The sequence below is a fragment of the Oryctolagus cuniculus genome, chromosome 2, assembly GCF_051225735.1.
Source record: "Oryctolagus cuniculus isolate XC-2025 breed Fujian yellow rabbit chromosome 2, ASM5122573v1, whole genome shotgun sequence".
Taxonomy (NCBI): Eukaryota; Metazoa; Chordata; class Mammalia; order Lagomorpha; family Leporidae; genus Oryctolagus; species Oryctolagus cuniculus.
The window spans coordinates 113,197,988-113,220,671 of record NC_142868.1 but is presented as its reverse complement, the minus strand read 5'-3'; the positions used below and the strand labels follow the sequence as shown (position 1 = coordinate 113,220,671).

At 51.0% G+C, this 22,684-nt stretch overlaps 2 long non-coding RNA genes and 1 other non-coding gene across 7 annotated transcripts in view; 2 read left to right on the top strand and 1 right to left on the bottom strand.

The window, feature by feature from the left end:
• Positions 1–1,674, top strand: part of LOC149128002 (uncharacterized) — a 64,458-nt gene extending 62,784 nt beyond the window's left edge. Inside the window, exon 2 of the long non-coding RNA XR_016230231.1 lies at positions 1,409–1,674. This is a non-coding gene — a long non-coding RNA (uncharacterized LOC149128002). The remainder of the gene's footprint in view (positions 1–1,408) is intronic.
• LOC103346962 (uncharacterized) overlaps positions 1–22,684 on the bottom strand; it is a 60,885-nt gene that overhangs the window by 21,594 nt on the left and 16,607 nt on the right. For 4 of the 5 annotated variants that reach the window (XR_016230226.1, XR_016230228.1, XR_016230225.1 and 1 more), the window contains exons 3-6: positions 6,793–6,871; positions 6,418–6,562; positions 4,983–5,064; positions 3,929–4,774 (exon numbers count right to left, since the gene is read on the bottom strand). This is a non-coding gene — a long non-coding RNA (uncharacterized LOC103346962). The remainder of the gene's footprint in view (positions 1–3,928; positions 4,775–4,982; positions 5,065–6,417; positions 6,563–6,792; positions 6,872–22,684) is intronic. The other variant, XR_016230229.1, reaches the window with a different exon arrangement.
• On the top strand, positions 20,089–20,195 carry LOC127490425 (U6 spliceosomal RNA). The gene has a single exon (XR_007918380.2). It is a non-coding gene; the product is annotated as a U6 spliceosomal RNA (small nuclear RNA).

Sequence of the window (22,684 nt, the reverse complement as noted above, 5' to 3'; positions counted from 1 at the left end):
GCCAGGAGAAATCAGAACAGGAAAAGAATGAGAGGTAAACAGGGCTTACCCAAGGCTCCGGATTAAGCCCTGCATCACGCCCGTGCCTTTGCGGCTTATTTTTCTTTCATTGCATTTTGGCTTTGGGATTTAGGACCTTTGGAAGCGAGCGGCTGACCAGACTGCAGAACCGGGGACAAAATGTACTTCTCGGGGTCTACCCACACACGCGTGGGTCAGACACGCAGGAGGCCAGCAGCCCCGCCCGTGTCGGGGGGCTTCCCAGCCCCGTGCTGACCCAGGAAGGCGGAGTCCAGCTCAGCTCCTCGCTCTCTAATCCGAGCTCTCAGGCGGAGCGCTTCAGGTGATGTGCGCAGCAGCACAGGGAGCCAAAGCTGAGAACAGTCACCGACCGCCAGAAAAACCAAAGCAGGGACCACGGCCATGGCGGCCTTGCCTACATCAGTGGCCTTGGGTCCGCTGTGTATGTATTGAGCACCAACTGTAAACAGGGTATGGGGGCGGGAGACCTCCGTCTCTTTGCTCAGGGTTCATCCTGTTTGCACAGGGCGTGCCCACCACTGGGGCTGAGGCTGAGGGGCAGTCACACACTGGTGCCGCAGAGGGTGTTAACGCCAAAGGGTGCAGGTGTGTGGCACCGTCAGGGGAGAAATGGAGGGCGGGGCTGGAAGAAGGAGCCACCCCCACCCCCAAGGCCCCCCAGGTTGAGGATTTCACAAAGTGGCCAAGTTTCGGGAAGACTTGGGGAGGCAGTCATGGGGTTGCTAGATCTTTTTTTTTTTTTTTTTTTTTTTTGACAGGCAGAGTGGACAGTGAGAGAGAGAGACAGAGAGAGAAAGGTCTTCCTTTGCCGTTGGTTCACCCTCCAATGGCCGCCGCTGCAGCCGGCGCACCGCGCTGATCCGATGGCAGGAGCCAGGATCCAGGTGCTTTTCCTGGTCTCCCATGGGGTGCAGGGCCCAAGCACCTGGGCCATCCTCCACTGCACTCCCTGGCCATAGCAGAGAGCTGGCCTGGAAGAGGGGCAACCGGGACAGAATCCGGCGCCCCAACCGGGACTAGAGGGGTTGCTAGATCTTTATTTCACCAAGTAAGGGTGTTAAAAAAGCGACCACGAGGGTCAGCCATACTTCGGGAGAGAAATGATATCATCAGTCCCAAAACTTCCCAAGACTTGCCTAAAACGAGTAAACAAATCTCTCCTTAGGAAAGCATACAGACAATGGGTTTTCAAAGAGTTTGTGGAAAACACATGCTATTAAAAACTGCATGGATTTCAAAATCTGTACCAGAATAAACTAATCTTTCACTTCATTTTCCCAAGAACTTCTTTTTTTTTTTTTTTTTTTTTTTTTTTTTTTTTTTTTTGACAGGCAGAGTGGACAGTGAGAGAGAGACAGAGAGAAAGGTCTTCCTTTTGCCGTTGGTTCACCCTCCAATGGCCGCCGCTGCAGCCGGCGCACCGCGCTGATCCTGGCAGGAGCCAGGAGCCAGGTGCTTTTCCTGGTCTCCCATGGGGTGCAGGGCCCAAGCACCTGGGCCATCCTCCACTGCACTCCCTGGCCATAGCAGAGAGCTGGCCTGGAAGAGGGGCGACCGGGACAGAATCCGGCGCCCCAACCGGGACTAGAACCCGGTGTGCCGGCGCCGCAAGGTGGAGGATTAGCCTATTGAGCCACGGCGCCGGCCCCAAGAACTTCTTGAAGTGCCTCCAGGTGTACAGACACAAAACACATATGTTGTCTTATATATTACATAACATACTATGATATAGAGTATCAAATGCTGTATGATTTTATATATAGTATCTATTGGTGTGATACATACACTATACTTTATATTTATTAAATATAACTAAGTTAATGTTTTCCCATTTACTCTGCACTAAGCACCCCGGCATCTGGGAAAGTTGCAAGGACACTTGGCAGCCCTGGGACGTATTTTCACTTCATTCATGGTTTGCACAAGCTGCTGCAGCATTGAGTAGCTGTGCTGGGAACACTTCCCGTGGAAGCTGTGATTGGGCTCAGGCGCCCTGAACACCTGCGACGGGCAAGGCTTGGTCACTCCCACCTGCACCTGCGCACACCCAGCCATCTTGAAGGGGGTATCTGGCCAGACTCCTATAAACCAGAGCGCGCTGGGCATACACAGCCGCACTTCCCTGTGATGTGCACACAAGGACTCTGCTTTGGAGTGGATCATGGGTCATTTCGTCAGCTGCCCCAATGAAATGAAAAGTCAACCACCTAACTCGGGGTGGTGCTGTGCTCCACTTCCAAGAGCACGGGACAAAATATGGACATCAGACGCACAACATGGGGACCATGCTGTAGCTTAGCAGGTAAAGCCGCCACCTGCAGTGCCGGCATCCCATATGGCCTCTGGTTCGATTCCCGGCTGCTCCACTCCCAATCCAGCTCTCTGCCATGGCCTGGGAAAGCAGTAGAAGATGGCCCAAGTCCTTGGGCCCCTGCACCCACAAAGGAGACCAGGAAGAAGCCCCTGGCTCTGGATAGGCTCAGCTCTGGCTGTTGTGGCCAACTGGGGAGTGAACCAGCAGATGGAAGATCTCTCTCTCTCTGTCTCTCTCTCTCTGCCTCTCTGTAACTCTGCCTTTCAAATAAATAAACAAATCTTTAAAAAAAAAAAAAAAGGCAGCACAACTTGAATTGGGATGGACAGAGCATCTTGAAAGGACCCAGCGTGCGTGGATGGGAGTTTGTTCCTGGCTCCTTGGCTATGCCCAAGGCTGGATGCCTGTCCCTGTGTTAGCAGGTCACAGCTGTGGTGGTGTGGAGAGGGGAACCACATCAGAGCTGATTGCCTTATTGATTTTTTTTCTAAAGATTCTCATTTCCAAGTAAGAGTTACAGAGAGAGTGGGGGAGACACAGAGATCTTCCATCTACTGACTCACTCCCCAACAGCTGCAACAGCCAGGGCTGGGCCAGGCTGAAGCCAGGAGCTTCATCCAGGTCTCCGAGGGTGGTAGGGGCCCATGTACTTGGGCTATCCTCTGCTGCCTTCCCAGACGAATTAGCAGGGAGCTGGATGGGAAGTGGAGCAGCCGGGACTCAAGCGACACGCATGTGGAATGCCGGCATTAGAGAGCAATCGCTTCACCTGCTATGCCACAGTGCCGGCCCTGACACCGCTGTTTTCATACCGTCTCTGCCTGGCAGGATAGAATAAAATGGCAGATGGAGTGCACCTGGGGTATCTGCCCACGGCGTGGGTCATGGCCGGGCCGTCAAGGCGTGCCCTGTGCAGCACAAGTGCCCTCCCCTCTGCGCCACCTCTTGGTTCTGTCTGTGAGCCTACTTTGCACCACTGTGGCAGGTACACACGTCCCAGTAGGAAGCCCTCCTGAAGGCTGGCCATGGTCAACACTCACAGACCTGGTGTGGTGCACAAGAGGTGTGCCCACTTTATCCATCTGGGGCTGGCCCAGGGAACATGAGAGGCCCTGTTCCCTCTGCTTCTGGGCTGACACAGACCTCGAGGGTCCAAGGAGACTCCACGATCCACAAAGTTTTTTAAGATCCTCCTATGCGGGTCGGCGCCGCGGCTCACTAGGCTAATCCTCCGCCTTGCAGCACCGGCACACCGGGTTCTAGTCCCAGTCGGGGCGCCGGATTCTGTCCCGGTTGCCCCTCTTCCAGGCCAGCTCTCTGCTGTGGCCCGGGAGTGCAGTGGAGGATGGCCCAAGTGCTTGGGCCCTGCACCCCATGGGAGACCAGGAGAAGCACCTGGCTCCTGCCATCGGATCAGCGCGGTGCACCGGCCGCGGCGGCCATTGGAGGGTGAATCAATGGCAAAAAGGAAGACCTTTCTCTCTCACTGTCCACTCTGCCTGTCCAAAAAAAAAAAAAAAAAAAATCCTCCTATGCATGGATTTCAAAAATTTTTGCACCGAAGAAACTTACCTTTTTAAATTCCATATTCTATGACATCTGAAGTCCCGGGCATTTCCGAAGACTCGTTTCCGGAGCAAAGACCACAGGACCCTGCCCTCCTGACTGCAGGGAGGGGCTTGAGCTGGCTCCCCGCAGGGCAGCTTTGCAGAAGAGACGCCATTGTCTCTTCATTCCTGAGGGTGTAGCGACCCCACGTGGCCATGGCCTGGTGCAGCCACTGACTAGGGGCTTAACTGGCTCTATTCGATAAGCAACCAGCAGGTGGCTGTCAAGTTTTGCTAAGCAGCCTGATGGTTTGCAGCTGGGCCCTTGAGCGCACAAAGTGGACTGAGCACGCCCCCTTCAGGCAACAGTGGGAGGTGCGGCGACTCAAAGGTCTACTTCTTCCTTTGGGCCCCCAGCCCGGTCCCCACCAGCTGCTTCGTGTTAGAGGAAAGTTGAGAGGCAGATGAGCCCACAGGAGCTCTGCCTTGGCCTAACCACAGGCTCAGGAAGTGGAGATGGGGTCTGCGCTGTGAGAGGCTGGAGGGTCGGTAGGGGTGATCTAAGCCAGGCCCATAAATGAGTGAGGTCCCCCCACCTTAAAGCTACCCCTTGCTATCAGCTGTGAATCAGTGAGGACATGCACATGGCTGCTAATGCATCCTGAATGCAAGGAATTGTTTTTCCCTCACATAACCCAGAGTCCCTCAGAGGGAGGTGGCCAAGGAGTACTAGGGGAGCCCCCGTGACATCATGTGAGACCCCAAGTCTGTCTTCTGCTTCAGCAACCCTAGAACATGGCTTCTCTCAACAAGATTCAAGCATCCTGGTCACAATGTGTTTGCAGGAGGCACACCCATTGCCTCTGAGCTCCTGGTAACAAAAAGAACAAAGAGGGAGAAAGGAAGAGTCGTTTGCCAGAGATAGTCTCTAAAATGGCACTGCGTAGCTTCACCCAGTCATCTCCCTTTCACCTTGCTGGCCAGCCCCACCTGCAAGCCAGACTGGGAAGTGAGATTTTGTAAGCTAAGCCTCTTCCTGAGCAAACAGGGGAGAATCTAGGAAGGATCAGAGGTCTCACCTGTAAGTGGTGGCGGTAACAGCCACTAGTTCCTCCAGGCGTACCATGTTTACATGGACTCGCGGATCTTGCCCGCTAGCTCCTGTCATGGGTAAGGAAGCATGGGTTAGTGAGGGTATGTTACCTGCATTACAGCTGGTGATTGATGGATGGAGACAAAATCTGAACCTAGATGAGACTCCAAATTCCACAGTCTTAACTTTATGAAAGCACCTTCAAAAAGGGCAGAGACATAAGGCGTGGGCCACATTCTCCTACCCCAAGTGGGGCTCACAGCAATGTATAAAACTGGCCCCAACCTGTCTCCGTACAGTAGTGAACTGCAACCTAACTGGATGTGTAAATAGGCTGTAACCTATTCTATCCTCAGGCAATCACAACCAGCCACCTAGTCAAACCCCGTTCAAATCAGACAGACATGAGCTGTAGCCACTCGCCTGTCTCTCTGCCTCACTTCCATTTGCTGGGTGGCATGACCTGTTCTCTGGCTATAAAGACCCTACCATGTGTTGGGGCCAATGGCACTCTGGAGCTAGAATTGCAAGTAAAGGCAATTAGGGTGCATAACATTGGTTGTAGTGTTGTAATGTTGGATTTTATCAGTAGCATTTCCCGAATCTTTGAAAATGTAGAAAACACTAAAACATCCTTGTTGTGGTGGGAGGTGCTCCTGCCATCACGGAGCGGGCAGAGGTGTAAATTCAATAAGAGAGTTTGCCCAACAATTCACTTTCCCCACACCCTGAATCCTTTCTCTGCCGGCTGCTGCTTTTTGAATCTCAAGGGAAACCATCCACATGGCCATGAGTCTAGGTTATTTTGGTTTAACAGTGATCAGTACAAGGTGATCTGTCCATATTTTATAGTTTGTACATCTGTGTAGAATTGTTTTAAAAATTTAAATGTCTAGAACATAAATTCCTTGGCTTTGTAAATTAAAGGTCCTTGACGTCATAAAAGACTTATGCCAGGATTCCTGTCCAGGAAAGGGCTAGAAACCCCCCAATATTTTTTAAGTAGAAAATATTTTAAAATATAAACTACTTGGCAAAGAGGCACAAGGACAGAGAAACGGAGGCTATGTGACCACTGCCAATGGAAGATAAACTGGAAGTTATGATCCTCATGACGAGGGTCGGTGTGGGACGGAGCTGCGGTGAGAGGCAGGACTTTGGCACAACCGGCCGCTTCCACCACGGCAAGTCCAGTTCTGCCGGGGACACTGACAACGAGCTGCAACACGGAGGGTGGGCCTGGGGACGCACTCTGCACCGCACCAATTGCCTGTGCTTTATTCTCAGGGAGCCATTTGTCACAGGGTCTCAGCAAAGGATTGGCAGCGTGGCTGGGACAGCCAGGGCAGGAGAGCCTCGCATCTCTGCCCTCCAACCCTCTGCAGTACTGCACGACATCCAGTAGAGGGAGCCAATCACACCTTCTCCTGTCCTTTAGAAGGGCACTTGTCCCAAATGGCAGCTCCTTGTCTCCCTCCTTGACGCTTCCCTTCTCTGGATCCGTCTCTTCTTCGCTGATTGACCAAATATCCGTGAAAGCCTAAAAGCTGACCTCCTTGCAAGTTACTGTGGAGATAAATGAGAACAGGGTCTCTGCTTTCGAGGAGCCCAGAGTGTAATAAAAGAGAAAAAGGAACCACTGACATGCAGGAGATGCATGCGCCCCAGATGCAGCATCGCGCTTGCGCTGGTTCTCCCAGCCCACAGCCCTGTCTTGTGTGTCTCCAGGTCCCCATTCCACACAGACTGCAACCTGCTGGAAGCTCCCTCAGCCCTCTAAGCCTCAGTTTGCTTACCTGTGAAATCAGCCTCGCCATAGATTTCTCCAGGAAGTTTCCAGCAAGTCAGCATAGAGGAGTTAATTTACTGAAGCACCTGTTATGTAAAAAAAAAAAAAAAAGTCAGTGTTCCTTTCAACCCATAGCATGTTCATTGTTGCATGCACACGTTTATCGTAAGGGTGTGTGTTACACAGCTATCATATGAGGAAGTCCTCGTCACAGGAGGCCCTGCATAGGCCCCTCACAGGGCCACAGGCCACTTCCGGCTCAGCTGGTGGCCTGGCTGTTTGCCACCAAGGGTTCCCCAGGGCCATGTAATTTATCTCAGGTTGTCCTCAGGGTATCGGGTCCCTCAGTCTCCCTGCACATGGAGGGTAGTGAGACAGGGTACATGGTCTTTCCTGACTCGGCTGGGGAGGTTCTGTAGAGACAGAACACCCATAGTGTTAGGGAGTGAGAGCCCCCACCTCAAAGACATGACCCCTACCCCAGCACACACTCCTGCCCTCCTCTCTTCCCCCCAGCCCAGAAGCCGGGAAGACTCCAGGTGGCCTCGCTCCTCCCTGCAATCCCCCTCTGTAGTGAGTGGTAGGTGCACGCCCTCACACTGCCCTGAACCTCCTGGGCGCTCCTGCACAGCACCACTGGGTTTCACTCATTGGAGGCCAAGTTCTCTGCTAAAGGGTCCAGGGCTGGAGTCTTCTTAGTTAGATTAACTAAGAGGCAGGGTCTCCACGAGGCCTGGGGTCCAAATCAGACCTGACACAGGTCAGCCTCTGGCCTTGGCAGTTCCCTCCACCATTTGGGGGTCAAGTGAGGGGTTGGGCTACATCTGTGGATTCCAAACCTGTTGTGTTGTGGCCTCCTTTCAAAAATACATTTTTTACTGGGCTGGCACTGTGGTGCAGCCAGTTAAGCCGCCTCTTGCCAACACCAGCATCCTTCACTGGAGCGCCAGGTCAAGTCCCGGCTGTTCCAGCTCCCTGAGGAGATGCCTCGGAAGGCCCTGGAAGATGGCCCAAGTACTTAGACACCTGCCACCCATGTGGGTGACCTGGATGGAGTCCCTGGCTCCTGGCTTCAGCATGGCTCAGCCTCGGCTGTTGCCATTTGGGGTATGAACTAATGGATGGAAAAATGCGTCACTCCACCTTCCAGATAGATAAATCTTTTTTTTTTTTTTTCAAAAAGAAGAAAACCATTTTACCTGACTGCCCACGGGGTGCTCACTGTGGCTGCTCAGGGCTGGAACAAGAGGTTGGAAAAACCAAACCTACCCTGTGCGTGCAGTGCCTTCACTGTGTTCTATTCCACTCAGTTTTATGAGGCCTCTTCCAGCAGTTTGTGGGGAACTGACTTTACAGATCAGTTTATTTTGGTGCAAAAAATTTTAAAATCTGTGCATACAAGGAGGGAGCTTCAAAAACGTCACAGAGGTGTATAGTCGTGGGAGGGGGGGTGCTGTGGCACAGTGGGTTAAATCATCATCTGCAGCGCTGGCATCCCCTATGGATACTGGTTCGAGGCCCAGCCGCTCCACTTCTGATCCAGCTCTCTGCTATGGCCTGAGGAAGCAGTGGAAGACGGCCCAAGTCTTTGGGCCCCTGCACCCATGTGGGAGACCTGGATGGAGCTCCTTGCTCCTGGCTTCGGCGTTGTGGCCATTTGGGGAGTGAACCAGCAGGTAGACGATCTCTAGCTCTCCCTCTCTCCTCTGTAACTCTGCCTTTCAAATAAATAAAATAAATCCTTTAAAAAAAAAAGAAATGCCTGTCAAAAAAAAGCCACTCTGCCTGTCAAAAAAAAAATGCATAGTAGGAAAACAATTATCCATGGACGTCAAAAGGTTTTGCTCCATAATGAATGAATCTTACAATTCCATTTTCACAAACTTTTTGAGGTCCCCTTGTGTTTCACTGTTTGGGAAGAGGCAGACCACCCACTGATTTGCTGTCCTGGCTTACAAATGGGTCATGATTTCCAGAACCAGTCACGACACCCCATGGTGAACCGCTGGGCTGTGCCTTTGACCCAGGGACACTCCCGGAAGGCCACCCTTGGGAACATGAGAACTTGGGAAAGCGTCAGCTCCCCCCACCCCCGGCTATAGCAGGTGGAGGTGGGATGCGCAGGACACAGAAGTGGCTTCTGCTAGGTGAGCCTCTCCTACAGGCCCAGCCCGCTGGGGCTTGGAGGTCAGAGGTCACTGTTCCCAGGCCCAGACCAGGCGCTTTCATCAGCCAACCTGCTCATGAAGGTGCCTGGGCCACGTGTGGATCTGGAGCTCTGTTTCTACCCGGCTTTGCCCATCAGAGTCCTGGCTCCGTGGTGCCTCAGGTGAGCACGGGAACCTGCCTCTGCTAGTGCAGGGACCCGCCAGTTCACCCCTCACTGCTGTGCACACAAATGGCTGCAGCCTGATTGTGGGGGCTACATTATGCAACTTTACCTGTGTGTTTATTTCAGTTGCAGCAGGGGGCCCCACGGCCTCTGGTCCTCTCGTGCCACCTCTTGCCAACAGCAGCTGGGCCCTTGCCCTGCCCAGAGGTGGCTGTGGTAGCAAGGAAGCATCATACCAAGCAGCCCTGGAGTGCACACAAGGAATCCCCCTGCCCCTGCCCCACCCCCGGCCCCGCAGCATCAGATCCAGTCCCAGGGTTGCACTCTCCTGGAAACAAAACCAATCACCAGAAAACGGCAACCCCCGGTGCCGCCTGGAGGTCTCGGTTGTGAGCTGCTCTTCTGAGGAGCCGGCTCTTTGCCAGCAGGGCTGCACTTCATGGTAATCGTTTGGCTCTGCTTTGCGGGGTGTTAATGGAACTAGGATCTCTCCTCCAGGATGCATTTCTGAAACAGGCGCCACACAGTGGAGAAACCGGGGAAGAGGCTGTCGGGGATGAAGGTCCAGCTCGCTTTCCTGGAGGCTGCCCGTGTGCGCCATCCCCAGGAGCCTGGGCCCTGGCGCTCGGCAGGAATCCTGTGCCGTAGGCTGCTCTCCAGGAGACAGAGGACGCGACTGCTGCGCACAGGGGCTGCTGCTTTCTCTCTCCTGTCTTTCCCACGTGGCGCTTCCCTTCCTCTTCTTTCAGAACCAAGAGCCCCTCCCTGGCTGGTGCTCCTGCAAGTGGGCTCCTGAGTCTTCAGGTGCAAAACGGGCCCTGGAGCAGCAGGCTGCCCATGCACCTCTGTAGCCTGTGGCTCTCCTCTTTCTCAACAGAGCTGTCACCTTCCTGCCCAAGAGCTGGCGAAGGAGTGACCTGGTCCTGCACCTGGAGTTCCCGTTCGCTGCTGCAACGAATGACCACCAGCTGGAGACTTAAGACGACGCAGGTTTACTATCCCACAGTTGTGGGTGTCAGAGGTGCCGCAGGAACCCCACTGGGCACCATCAAGGGGTCAGCAGGGCTGCTCTGTTTCTGCAGGTGCTGGGAGAGACTGTTTGCCTTGCCCCTCTGGCTTCTAGAGGCTGCTTGCATCCCAATTCTGGGCCCCCCTCCTCCATCTTTAACACCAGCAGTCACAGCACTGTGATGTCCACTTCTCCCACCTGTCCTGTCTCCCACCTCCTGCTTTCACAGCTAAGGATAACCCAGGGTCATCTCCCCATCTCGGGGATACTCAACTCGACTGCCTCCATAAAGCCTCCTTTGGCACAGAAGCTGTGTGAGTCTTAAAAGAACAGCACAGCCCACGCAGCTTTAAACCCCAGACGTGGTGAGCTCTCTTACAGTTCTGGAGACAAGTCCAAGGTCAAGGTGCCAGCAAGGTTGCTTTCTGCTGGGGCCTCTGTCTTGCAGATGGCCTTTTCTCTATGCACACACAGCACCCACTGGTCACATTATGATCTCATTTGACCTTAATTACCTCTTTAAAGGCCCTGTCCCCAAGCACAGCTACATTCTAAGGTCCTGGGGGACAGGACTTAAACACATGTACATGCATGGCCATTTGCAGGTCCCAGGGATGAGGACATGGAGAGCTTGCAGTGAGAGGGCGTTATTCTGACTTTCATGGAGGATCGAGGACATGCAGGGGGCACCCACACATGGGGCAGGCCCTGAGCTCTTCAGCTCCAGGCAACAGAGGCGTGAGAACCCGAGTAGGGGGCTTCAGTGCCTGGCCCAGCCAGGCCTCCTGGGATTGGAGGGCGAGTGGCAGCAGCCCTGTCTCCTCCTCCCACTCAGGGCCAACCGCGGCCACCAGGAAGGTGACCACCCTGCCTCCTGGTCAGCTTGACATGCCCATGTGGAAACTGCAACTTCTCATTCGCCATGTCTCCTGCTGTGTCCTGAGACAGCAGTCACTCTTTGAGCACACAGACCTCTCAACCTTCAGAGCTCAGGATTAAGGGGAGGGGAAGAACAAATGCTCCAGGTGCACTGGTGGAAGTTAGAGTAGCCACCCTTGCTTCCCCACCGTGAGCAGAGCACCATGTGACGGTGCCTCATCCCAAGTGTCTCTCACGTCCCTGTAGAGCCACACCAACCTCCTATGAGTGCTTCTGTATGGGCCACGCATCCCTGGCCACAGGCCCACCTCTATGCTTTCGCTGGTCTTTCACAATGCTGATAAAGCCCGCAGGCCATGCCCACCACAATCACGCTTCTGGGGGTCAGGAAGGGTGACCCCACGGTCAGGAAGGGTAAACCCACACTCCGAGCGACGGAACCAATCACTGGCCCTTCCAGGGTGAAAAGAATCCATGGTGCCAAGCTTGCTCCCACGGTCAGCACTTGTCTCTGTTAATAGCAGAATGGACATTTAGTGGAAGCGGTACTGACACTTCATCTTTGGTAAGTTGAATCCCATGCCACTGGGCCCATGTGGTCCTTTCCACCACTGTGGAGGTCAATGACAATGGCTGGCTGATGTTCCCTGGTGGAGGCAGTTGTGTCCACGGGGGTGTTAGGTGCCCTTTCCGTGGGGGACGCTTCCCAGAGAACACTAACTCACGTGTGTTGTCATCACACCTGCCTGCCTCTCCTACAGGTTTACCCACACATCTCAGCACCAGACCACTCTGACCCAGGTCTTCCCTCCTTGACCTTCCGGACTCCTGAGTCCAGGTGGGTCACTGGCACTTCCCACAAGTCTAGATCTAGTCTAAATTGGGCCTGTTTCTCTTTCTACACAAAGCAGATGGCTAGGTGCTCTGCCCATTGGGAGGTCTCCCCACTCCCTAACTCTCTCCCTAGATCACCTCTGATCAAGACTGGATGCAGCCATTGTCTTTGTCCGGCTCACATGCACATATCAAGTCCACCTGGCCAGGAGCTAAGTGTGGACTGTTCCTTCCATCTTCTTCTGGTCATACAGAATCCTCCGTGTAGCCATGGATGTGGATGGGTAAGATGCACTGGTACAAGTCCCTCTTGCCAAGACTGCCACAGCAAAGCGCCACAGACGGGGTGAAAGCTCTGGAGGGGGAATTTTCTGAGCTCGGGTGTTGGGAGCAGTCAGGAAGAAGGTGTTCCGGGTGTCCCATCTTGGCTTGTAGGTGTCCATCTTCCATCAGTGTCTTCGCACGATCTCCCCTCTGCACCTGTGTGTGTTCAAATGTCCTCTCCTCATAAGGACACCAGTCATGCTGGACTAGGGCTGGGTCTAATGACCTCACTCGGAGCTACCTTTACAGCGACTGCATCTCCAAACAGTCATATTCTGAGGTCCCAACGTATGAATTCAGCAGAATGGGGGTGGGCACAGTGCAGCCCAGAACAGCCATGAATGACACCTCTAATACCACAGCCTGCCAGGTTACGTGGCGCAGTGTCAGGCCACCCCAGCCTGGGCCTGGGGCAGCGTCCTTTCCTGCTGTGGGTCCCACCCATAGCGGGCAGCTTTTGTTTCTCCCGGTACACAGGTCAAAGATACGTCCTTTGCTGCTTCCAAAGCCTCATGAGCCTTACAATATACTATGCTTTCTGCATTGTGGGAGGAGAAAGATGCCACTGTTTGTCCTTTACTGGGGGTGGGGTGTCCTGCACACCCCTCATCATGGGACACATGTGGGAAGCCCCTGAACCTCTGTAGGGTTCAAGGCCCTGTCCTCTGGAGTGCTGTGTCTCACCCAGGCCTCTGATAGGTCAGCAACTTCTTGCTCATCCCATTTGATTAGAAAGGTATCCGTGGTACTGGGGTGATGTGATGTTCCAGAGAACTTCCGGGTCTCTCCAGACTTTCATTAGGACAGAGGGGTCAACAAGATCCCCAGACTAGAACTATGAACATATACAGTGCCGTGCCACGTGACTGTAAGTGCCTCTGTCCTGACAGGAAATGCACTTGGCAGAATCTCTGTTTGTACAGAGAATCTCTGTTTGTGCAGGGGAGTGTGTTCTACAAGGATGAGCAAGTGACACCGCAGACTGAAAGCAGGAATGGTACTTGGCTGAGGTCAGGCGTACTGGCTTGCATTCTCCAGGAACTGCCAGGATTTTCTAACAATCAGACGTGTAAGTTGCATAGAGAAATGATGAGGCTGATCCATCTGCAGCCGTCACATAGGTAACAGTGATGCTAATTTCTGCCACCCCTGTGGGGATAGGACATTGTGTTAATTTACTGCCACAGCTGAGGGGGACAGCGAACAGTTCTGGGGGCTTCCACTTGCCCCTCCTCATTAGAATAGCCCTTCCTTCCCAAGCCAAGTGTGTCTACTCTAGCGATGTATGTCAGGCCCACGGAAATGAGCCACGTGACCCAGCTGCACTGTGACTTGGTCCTCATGTACCCCGCACTAACAAGGGTGCCACAACACTGCTTCACATCCCTGGAGAGCAACGGAGACTTGGACTCCAAGACCCTTGAGATGCACAGGGCTTCCTCTCCTTCCAGCTTACAGTTGCCGGAGTGCAGGGTGGCTGAACCTCTGGGGAAGGCAGCAGGCCTCTCTTCCTGTGGAGCTGGTCTCGTCTTTGGCCAATGGGTTCAGGATCCACATCAGCCCATGTACAGAAACTAGACAAGAGAATGTCAACTTTTGTCAAGGCAGCTCGCCTGCACCTCCTGGCCACGCCCCTGGACGCCCTTCAGTGGTGCAGGCTCAGTAGCTCCCTTCGTTGGCCGCTCACCTGTTTGCTTTATAACCAACGTTGTAACCAAGTCGGCAGCATCCTTCCCTCCAGCCCACAGAGGCTGACTCACTACGGTAACTGCGTCCACCTGGCTCTGGCAGCACCATGGCGCCCAGAGGCCTCCGTTGTTTGGAATCCCATCCTGACTGCCGGGAGTGAGCCAGGGTGCTCCAGGGCCTCTCCCACCGGCAGCTCTGCACCAGGATAGGCCCCCATCTCCCAGGGTCCTCCTCGGTGTGCTGAGTCGGGCATCCCAGGAGAGCGCCCCCAAGTGGTTCGGCTCTTTGGGTTCCAATCCCCTTGACAAACAATCCCAGTCAAGGCTGTCTCCGGCTGCTGCTTCTTCCTGTTGGCCTGGTCTTGACCTTGAGGCGACAGAACCCCCATCCCCCTTACCAGGCTCAGAACATCCCTGGCTGGGATTTTGGTGTTTGGCATTTCACCCTACTTAGGGGCCTTAGTGACCCAGAGGTGGGCCCTAAGGAGGCACCGGGCCTCCCTGTAGGGAGGAGCCATCACTCTGAGCTACTTCTGCAGGTTCCGAGGAATCTGGAGATTCAGCTTTTAAATGGTTTGGATGGGTGATTAATGGCTCATACCTTTGTGTTATCTTTCTCTAGAGCATCCGCCAGTCTTAGCCACAGCCACCCAGTTTCACTGCCCTTATCTTTACTCCCTATTTCTCAAAGGTTCACCACGTTGCACAAGCTAGCACACCCTCCCAGTGCAACACCAAGGTTTTAAAAAATCAGACGGCTGCTTCTTATCTGTGTTCCACCGACCACCAGTGAATCTGCCATCAGTCTCTTCTTGCCAGGAGGTGGCAGCTCAGTTCCCAGTGCCTGCCTCATCACTCCATTACTGGACCCGCTCCGGAACTAACCATGGCAGGCTGGCTCTAGGAAGCATTTTCCGAGACAAGGGCTCAGCATGTATGGCATTTTGTAAGGAGGGCCCTTAGCAATACCTCCCGTGGGATTCGTTTCCAGGGAAGGAGGTGGGAGTGAGGAAAGAGAGAAGCTCAGCTTTGCTGCAGGTGCAGTGAGTCTCAGCTGAGCTCGCCAGGCCCTGATGGCATCATGATGCTCGATCACTAAATGAGAGCTTGCCCAGGGAGGGACGATGTGGGATCCGGTGTGCTGAGAGTACGCCTAGCACTGGGGCCACAGGCTCTCACTAATGGGGATCTGGGCCAGGAATCACAGTTCCCACTGCAGATAAATATGTCTCATCAGTGAAAAACAAAACTGCCACTGAGAACACTGACCGGGGCGGGGGGAGGGGGATGTTTGTTACTGCAGCACAAGGTGGCCCATCCTGACTAATTTACCTGACTTCATACAGGAAGAAGGGGAACAACTCTCAAGTCTCCGGAACACAGTGGAGCCTGGACAGGAGCACAGGCCTTATCATTCTGAAACACACTGACAGACAGCGGGCATTTGGTCTAGTGGTTAAAACGTCCATGTCTCGGAGCACAGTAGGTAAAGCCTCTGCCTGCAGCACCGGCATCCCATACGGACACTAGTTCGAGTCCCGGCTGCTCCTCTTCCAATCCAGCTCTCTGCTATGGCCTGGGAAAGCAGTAGAAGATGGCCCAAGTCCTTGGGCCCCTGCACCCAGGTAAGAGACCCGGAGGAAGCTCCTGGCTTTGAATCAGTGCAGTTCTGGTGGTTGCAGCCATATGGGGAGTAAACCAGCAGATGGACGATCTCTCTCTGCTCTGCCTCTCTGTAGCTCCCCTTTCTTTTTTAAATTTATCTTGTTTATTTGAATGACAGAGTTATAGAGAGAGGTAGACACAGAGACAGATTTTCCATCTGCTGGTTCACTCCCCGAATGGCCACAATGGCCAGAGCTGAGCCAATCCGAAGCCAGGAGGCAGGAACTTCTTCCAGGTTTCCCATATGGGTGCAGGAACCCAAGGACTTGGGCCATCCTCTGCTGCTTTCCCAGGCACATTAGCAAGGAGCTGGATCAGAAGTGGAGAAGCTGGGACTTGAACCAGCCACCCATAAGGGATGCTGGTGCTGCAGATGGGGGCTTTAACCCACGATGCCACAGCACTGGCCCCTTGCCTTTCAAATAAATAAATAAATCTTTTTTTAAAAAGGTCATGTATCAGAGTCCCTGGGTTTGACAGCTACCTCCTGCTCCTGACTCCAGCTTCCTGCTAGTGTAGACCCTGGGAGGCAGTGCTGATGGCTCAAACAATTAGGTCCCATGTGAGAGACCTGCATTGTTTTCCAGCTCCTAGCCCAGCACCAGCCTTGATGGGCCTTTGGGGTGTAAAACTGAAGATGGACGCTCTCTGTGTTTCTCTGCTTCTCAAATAAAAATAAATTATAAATTTAAAACCATTTTGACTCAACCGTATTTCCAAGCACACACAGGTAGATGACTGAGGTAGCCAATTGTTTTACAAAATACCTACAGCCTTGATTAGTTTTCACCAAATTCACTGTCTAGGGCTCCAGTGTGGACTACGTCCAGACTTCTATCATAGCCCACTGAGGCCTGGCAGAGGGGACTGAGCTGGGCCACAGGGAGTGGGGGGCCTTTTGGTGAAAATGCCTGGATCACAGTGGAATAAATAAAATAATTCGGTTCTCCAGCCACGCTAACCACATCTTAAGTGCTCAATAGCCACATCTGGCCAGTGGCTACCAGATAAGACAGCCCAAATAATAATAATAATAATAAAAGACAGCCCAAATATACAACATTTCTGTTATCACGTAAAGTTGCACCACACAACATGCATGGAACCTAGAAAAATGCTTGAATCATACAGCTCACCCATAAAATAAATCAACATAGATTTTTCCAAATTTGACAATAATCCTAATAACTTACATATTACCAATAATAACTTGAGAAAATAGAGTAATTTTTTTTCAAAAACCAGAAGGAACTTAAATACTCTTTACAAATGCTAATACTTTACTAATATGAAATTGTCACAAAAAAGGTGACTAAAGGATATGCAAGCTAAAAAAAAAGGGAAGGAAAAAGTATTGTAAAGGTATCAGAAAGTTAATAAAAATATTTTTATGATTTTGTGATGAGTATACTATGCCCAGTTTTACATTTTTAATTTTATCCCTTTTAAACATCTAAATACACACTTGCGCAGCTAACTCCGCATTGGCAGTTTTGTAGTCCTTTCCTGAAGTGGCTATCTCTACCTCCCAAAAAATAATATATAAAGTTCAGTTCCTTTAGATCTTTTGTTTTAAACCTAAAAACGTATCTTTTTAAAAGAGAGCAAAGTATGGACTGTGAAGTAGTGTCAAATAAAATGTAAATGTTAAACACTGGATATAGCACCTGTGCAAATACAGCATTCTTCACTCTCTTGATAGATCTGATCTTAGAAAGTAATCACTGGGCCTTTAAGGCAAAATCCCCGACAGCCTGTTCTCACATTTTGAATACTGAATTAAGGGGGTATAGTTCCACACGGGCATGGTATTGAATAACGTCCCTCTCAAATCCGTGTCCATCCAGAACCCGTGAACAAGACTGCATTTGGAAATGGGGTCTTCTAGATGTAGCAAAGTTAAGCAGAGCTCATCCTGGAGTAGGGTGGGCCTTAACTCCAACACCCGGTGTCTGTGTGTAAGGACAGGGACAGCTCGGGGCGCAGGCGCACAAAGACAGGGACTGGAGCTGCGCAGCCTCCTGAGACTTGGATGTGGTTTTAGCGCATCCCCCAAGGTCCTATGGGTTGGGAGCCTGGCCCTCTTGCTAGAAAAGGCACGGGAGAATTCTTCTGGGAGCTTCTGCAAAAATGGCTGCCCCAGCACTGTGACTATGGACTTCCGGCTGTGAGAATAAGTCGTCAAACCTGTAGTATTTATTAGAGTAATCCTAGGAAACTAACCCTATACCCTAAGTACTGAACTGATCTAATTGTTCGTCATCCTATCCTATAATTTGTGTGCAATAATTTATTGAAGAACACTTACAATACTGAATTTTATTTATGCCAAACATCACATATTAAACATACAATTCCAACTAATTAAAATGAACAGTACAAGAACACATGAAATAAACACTACATTCAGGTTTGACCTCACTGAAGGCACAGGAAGTATAATACGCTGCTGCTACACCTTCAACCCCGACTTAACAGACACAAGTAAAGCCACATGAGTAATCTATGAAGCGTGAATGCGACAACACACTGCCTATCTCTATCAGCTTAATAAATGTATACATAAGTGTGTTCGTTCAAATCTGCTCTTCTAAATAAACAGGAAAAATACATTAATTGTAATGGGTAAAATGATTTCACAACCATAAAACTGAGTTGCTAAGGACACTAGCCTCCACGCAAAGAACAATATATGGGGAGCATACACACAGCATTCCACCCTATGGATCAACGGTTTTTGCCAGGCTTCAGTGGAAAGTTCTGTGTGGGGGTGGGGTACACAGCGTGAGGGGAAAGTCTTCATGATCAGACTGTACACAGTACAGGACTGGGCACAAGCGGTAAAGGTAACACAGCGTGGAGGGCAGCAAAGGCCCCGCCGCAACCTTTAAAAGCCATCCCTGAAAAGCCAAAGGTCAGAGAGATTCGTGTCCCATACCCCACCTTCATCCTTAGAGGCCACGTGTTGCTGGCAGCAAAGCTCCTTGGTGTACCTGTCACTCAGGTCCCGTCTTTCTGCCCGGGAGCTGCCACAGTGCAGAGGGAGCAGGGGACCTGCTCTGATGACTGAGAGCAGAGCCCTTTGCTGCAGGACAACAGGCAGGGGTTCCACTGCTGAGAGTCTGCACGCACACACCTACACACACATATACACACATATACATATGCACACATATACACACATACATATACACATATACACATTCATACACAGATATACACACATACATGCACGTATGCACACACAAACATGCATACACATATGCACACAAGAACATACACACATGTGTATACATGCACATGTGTGTGGACATGTACATATATACACACGTGCACATATACATATGTGCACAGGTACACATATACATGCACACATGCATGTGTATACACATATACCATAGACATACACACATACATACACGTACACAGACACAGATACGCATATACACACATACACATGCACACACAACATACATATACACATGTACACATATACACACAAAACATACATACACATGTGCACATATATGTACACATATGTACATGCACATGTGTATGTACATACATGCACATACACACATACATACGTATAGATACACATAAACATGAATACACACATATGCATATGCACACATACACATATACATGCATATACACAGATACACATATGCATACACACATGCTTATGCACACACATGCGCAGATACATATATACACATATGCACACACATAAACACATATACGCATGCATGCATATACACACATATACAAAAGGATGCACATACACATGGATACACATACATACACAGACATACACATACACAGACACACACATACACACATATATACACAGATACATACACATACACATATATACATGCACACACATACATACACACACACACAATGGGGCATGCCCATGAGCCCAGTCCTGCCCTTCCTGAACTGAATTGAACTTGGCCTAAACTGACTTCCAGACTTGGGCGCTGAGGTCAGAGGTCAGTCTCTGTGCCTGGTGAACAGCATCCTACCAGCAAGGAGTCCACCCTGGTAACCAAACAACTGAACAACTGCCAACCACAGCCACTGAACTCTCAGCCAATCCCAGGCTGAATACTGTCAAGCTCCACACACGCTGAAAGGTGTTCCATCAGTGACAGTCTGCATACATGCTGGTGGTCCAAGCGAGGCACCAGGGGCCCACTGAGCCCAGCCATCTCTCAAAGTAGCTGGAGCGCATGAGTAAGTTTCCTTCTCAGAACTCAAGCTCTACTCCTTTTATGTCCTGAGCTCTCAAAATTGATCAAACAATCCTTTTCCTCCTTCCTTTACCCCCTTTTCCTACTTTATTGGAATCAGTTACAAGGCCTCAGGTGTCCAGGTTAGACATGGCTTCAGGGTTGGGCTGGATCCAGTGAAGGGCCACAGGTAGGGATGTTTTTTATTATTATTTTCAACCTTTTATCTTTTTATTCTTTGCCTCGTGATAATGGGCTCATCACAATCCAAGGAGTTTAGGACTCCACTTTCTGGGGCTGCAGCTAAGTTCACGTATCAGAGTAACGACCCCAGGTGCCGGTTTCAGTAGCCCAGATACCAAAACTGGAATGGCTCAGAGAAGACTAGCACGGTCCCTGCGCGAGGATGACACACAGACCTGTGAAGCGTTCCCTGTGTGGGGCCCTGGGTGCAGCAATTTAAGCTGCTGCCTGCGACACTAGCACCCCACGCTGGAGTACTCAGGTGCTGGCTACTCCACACTTCCGATCCAGTTTCCTGCGAACGCACCTGGGAGGCAGCAGATCATGGCCCAACTACTTGGGTTCTCACCACCCTCACAGGAGACCTAGATGGAGCTCCTGGCTTCTGGCACTGCCCCGGCCTAGCCCTGGCTGTTGCGGGCATTTAGGGAGTGAACCAGCAAATGGAAGATCTCTCCTGACCATGCCCTCTCTCCCTTTAAAATAGATCTTTAAAGAAAAAAAAAAGAATTATGACCCCAGTACATATGTGTTGAGAGGCTGGGTTAACCTAATTGGAAACATCTTAGAAAAACATGAGAAAACTTTAACTTGAGTAGAATTATTTGTGAAAGATTTTAGAAAAACAAGGGTCAATGAACCCCATATAAACATTGGAATATGGTCTTTAATTCGTATGTGGAGGCACCTAAAAGGCTAAATAAATGATAAATTTCCTCCTTAAAAAACTCTGCAGGGGCTGGCACTGTGGGTAGTGGGTAAAGCCGCTGCCTGCAGTGCCAACATCCCATATGGCCTCTGGTTCGAGTCCTGGCTGCTCCACTTCTGATCCAGCTCTCCGCTATGGCCTGGGAAAGCAGTAGAAGATGGCCCAAGTCCTTGGGCCCCTGCACCCACGTGGGAGACCCAGAAGAAGCTCCTGGCTCCTGGCTTCGGATCTGTGCAGCTCCAGCTGTTGCAGCCAATTGGGGAGTGAACCAGCGGATGGAAGACCTCTCTCTCTCTCTCTGCCTCTCCTCTCTCTGTGTAACTCTGACTTTCAAATAAATAAATAAATCTTTAAAAAAGACTCTTTGCTAAAAGCAAGTAAAAAGCTTAAACAACAGATGAAGGACACACAAAAAAGGACTGTTCTTTGCCTGAACTAGCCTCAACCTCTCCTTCTCTCTGGCCCCTTTGCCTGAATACTTGGACACCACTACCACTCTTAGCCAACTGCCTGTTCTCCGTGATGAAGTTAAAGAAGCAGTTAGCTAGATGCATAGAGAGAGAACTTCTGACCAACCAGCTCTCCATGACTGCCTTTTCTCCCTGGTCCAAGGCAGAGAACTAAGAGCCATTGCAAGAGATTCCCCAATTCCCAAAGCAACTCCTCAAAAACTTACCCAAGGATTTATAATCCCATAGGAGCTTACAGTTCAGAACTCCCTGACCTTCATCAGCGTGATCACCTGATCTTATCAGAAGAGGGTGACACAGCAGAATTGAAGGAACCTGAGGAGGATATTAAAGGCCTATCCAAGGCCTCTTCGAGGAAGGGACCGAGGCGAGGTGGGAACACGGCTACACGCCTTTTAACATCAATGCCTAAAGTTCGTGCACAGAAAACTGATCGGTCCATGATACAACCCTGTAGGCAAAAGGGGATGAGCCAGTTTCAGATTACAGAGCTCACTCAGAAAAACTGTGAAGCACTCCAGGCTCAAAATACATCAAGGAATATCTTTTGTGAAAGACTGAAATGGCATTAACTGCTTTAAATGGATTTTGTCCCAAACTCAGCAGGTTAATTAAGAAACATAAACTGGAATGGAGCGGTACAAAGACAGCTGAATTAGCGGCTGCCGCTGGCCATTTTGGTAGGACAGTAGAACAGGAAAAAAAAAAAAAAAAAACCTCAAGGGGTGTATCTCATCAACTACAACTGCAGGGATCCTGACCCAACAGACTTCCCCATGGTTGTCTGAAACGAAAGCTGAATGAGGAACTGGGTGCCTCCAGGTCTCTGCGAAGAACCAGGACCCTGGAGAAGTTGTTCACTCTTAGGGCCAACAAAGGTCTTTCTTTGGAGTTGTGCTGTTTGCCCACCAGGGGGAGCCCTCAAGAAAACAGTCAACACTGAAGGAGTTCTGAGAGGCATCCCAGTAAAATGCTCCCTGCACTCATGGAGTAAACAGAGAGAAAGAAAACTCAGGATGAAGGGGCAGTCCTGCGCTATCCTGGTGATGTGGGAGCTGCCTGATCCGATCTACAAGCCCTAATTTCAAAAATCAACAAACCCCTTGGGGTCACTGCAGTGCTGCCTTTGGGCAGAATTGACATGGTTGAAGCTCGGACCTACAGTTTCCCTGATCTTTCTAAAAGACTTGAATGTTTATGGGCTGCTGCTTCTACTGTTTGTAGCAAGGCTTAAGAATGTAGATACTAAAAATCCCAACTGATCATTCCATACAAGATCCACTGCAACAATTCAAGGACTCCCGTCAACCGTAGCAGATATGATTGAACGTGGCTTTACGATTCTACCAGTAAAGAAATCAAATGTGTGAAGGTCACATGTTCAAGACTGACGAGCAAACTGACAGAACTGTGACACTGAGGTTTCCCGTCGTTCCAGATCCTCACCCATATGGTCTACTGTGCCCACTGATTCCAAACAGTTCACAGAGACCTTCGTTCAGCTTCCT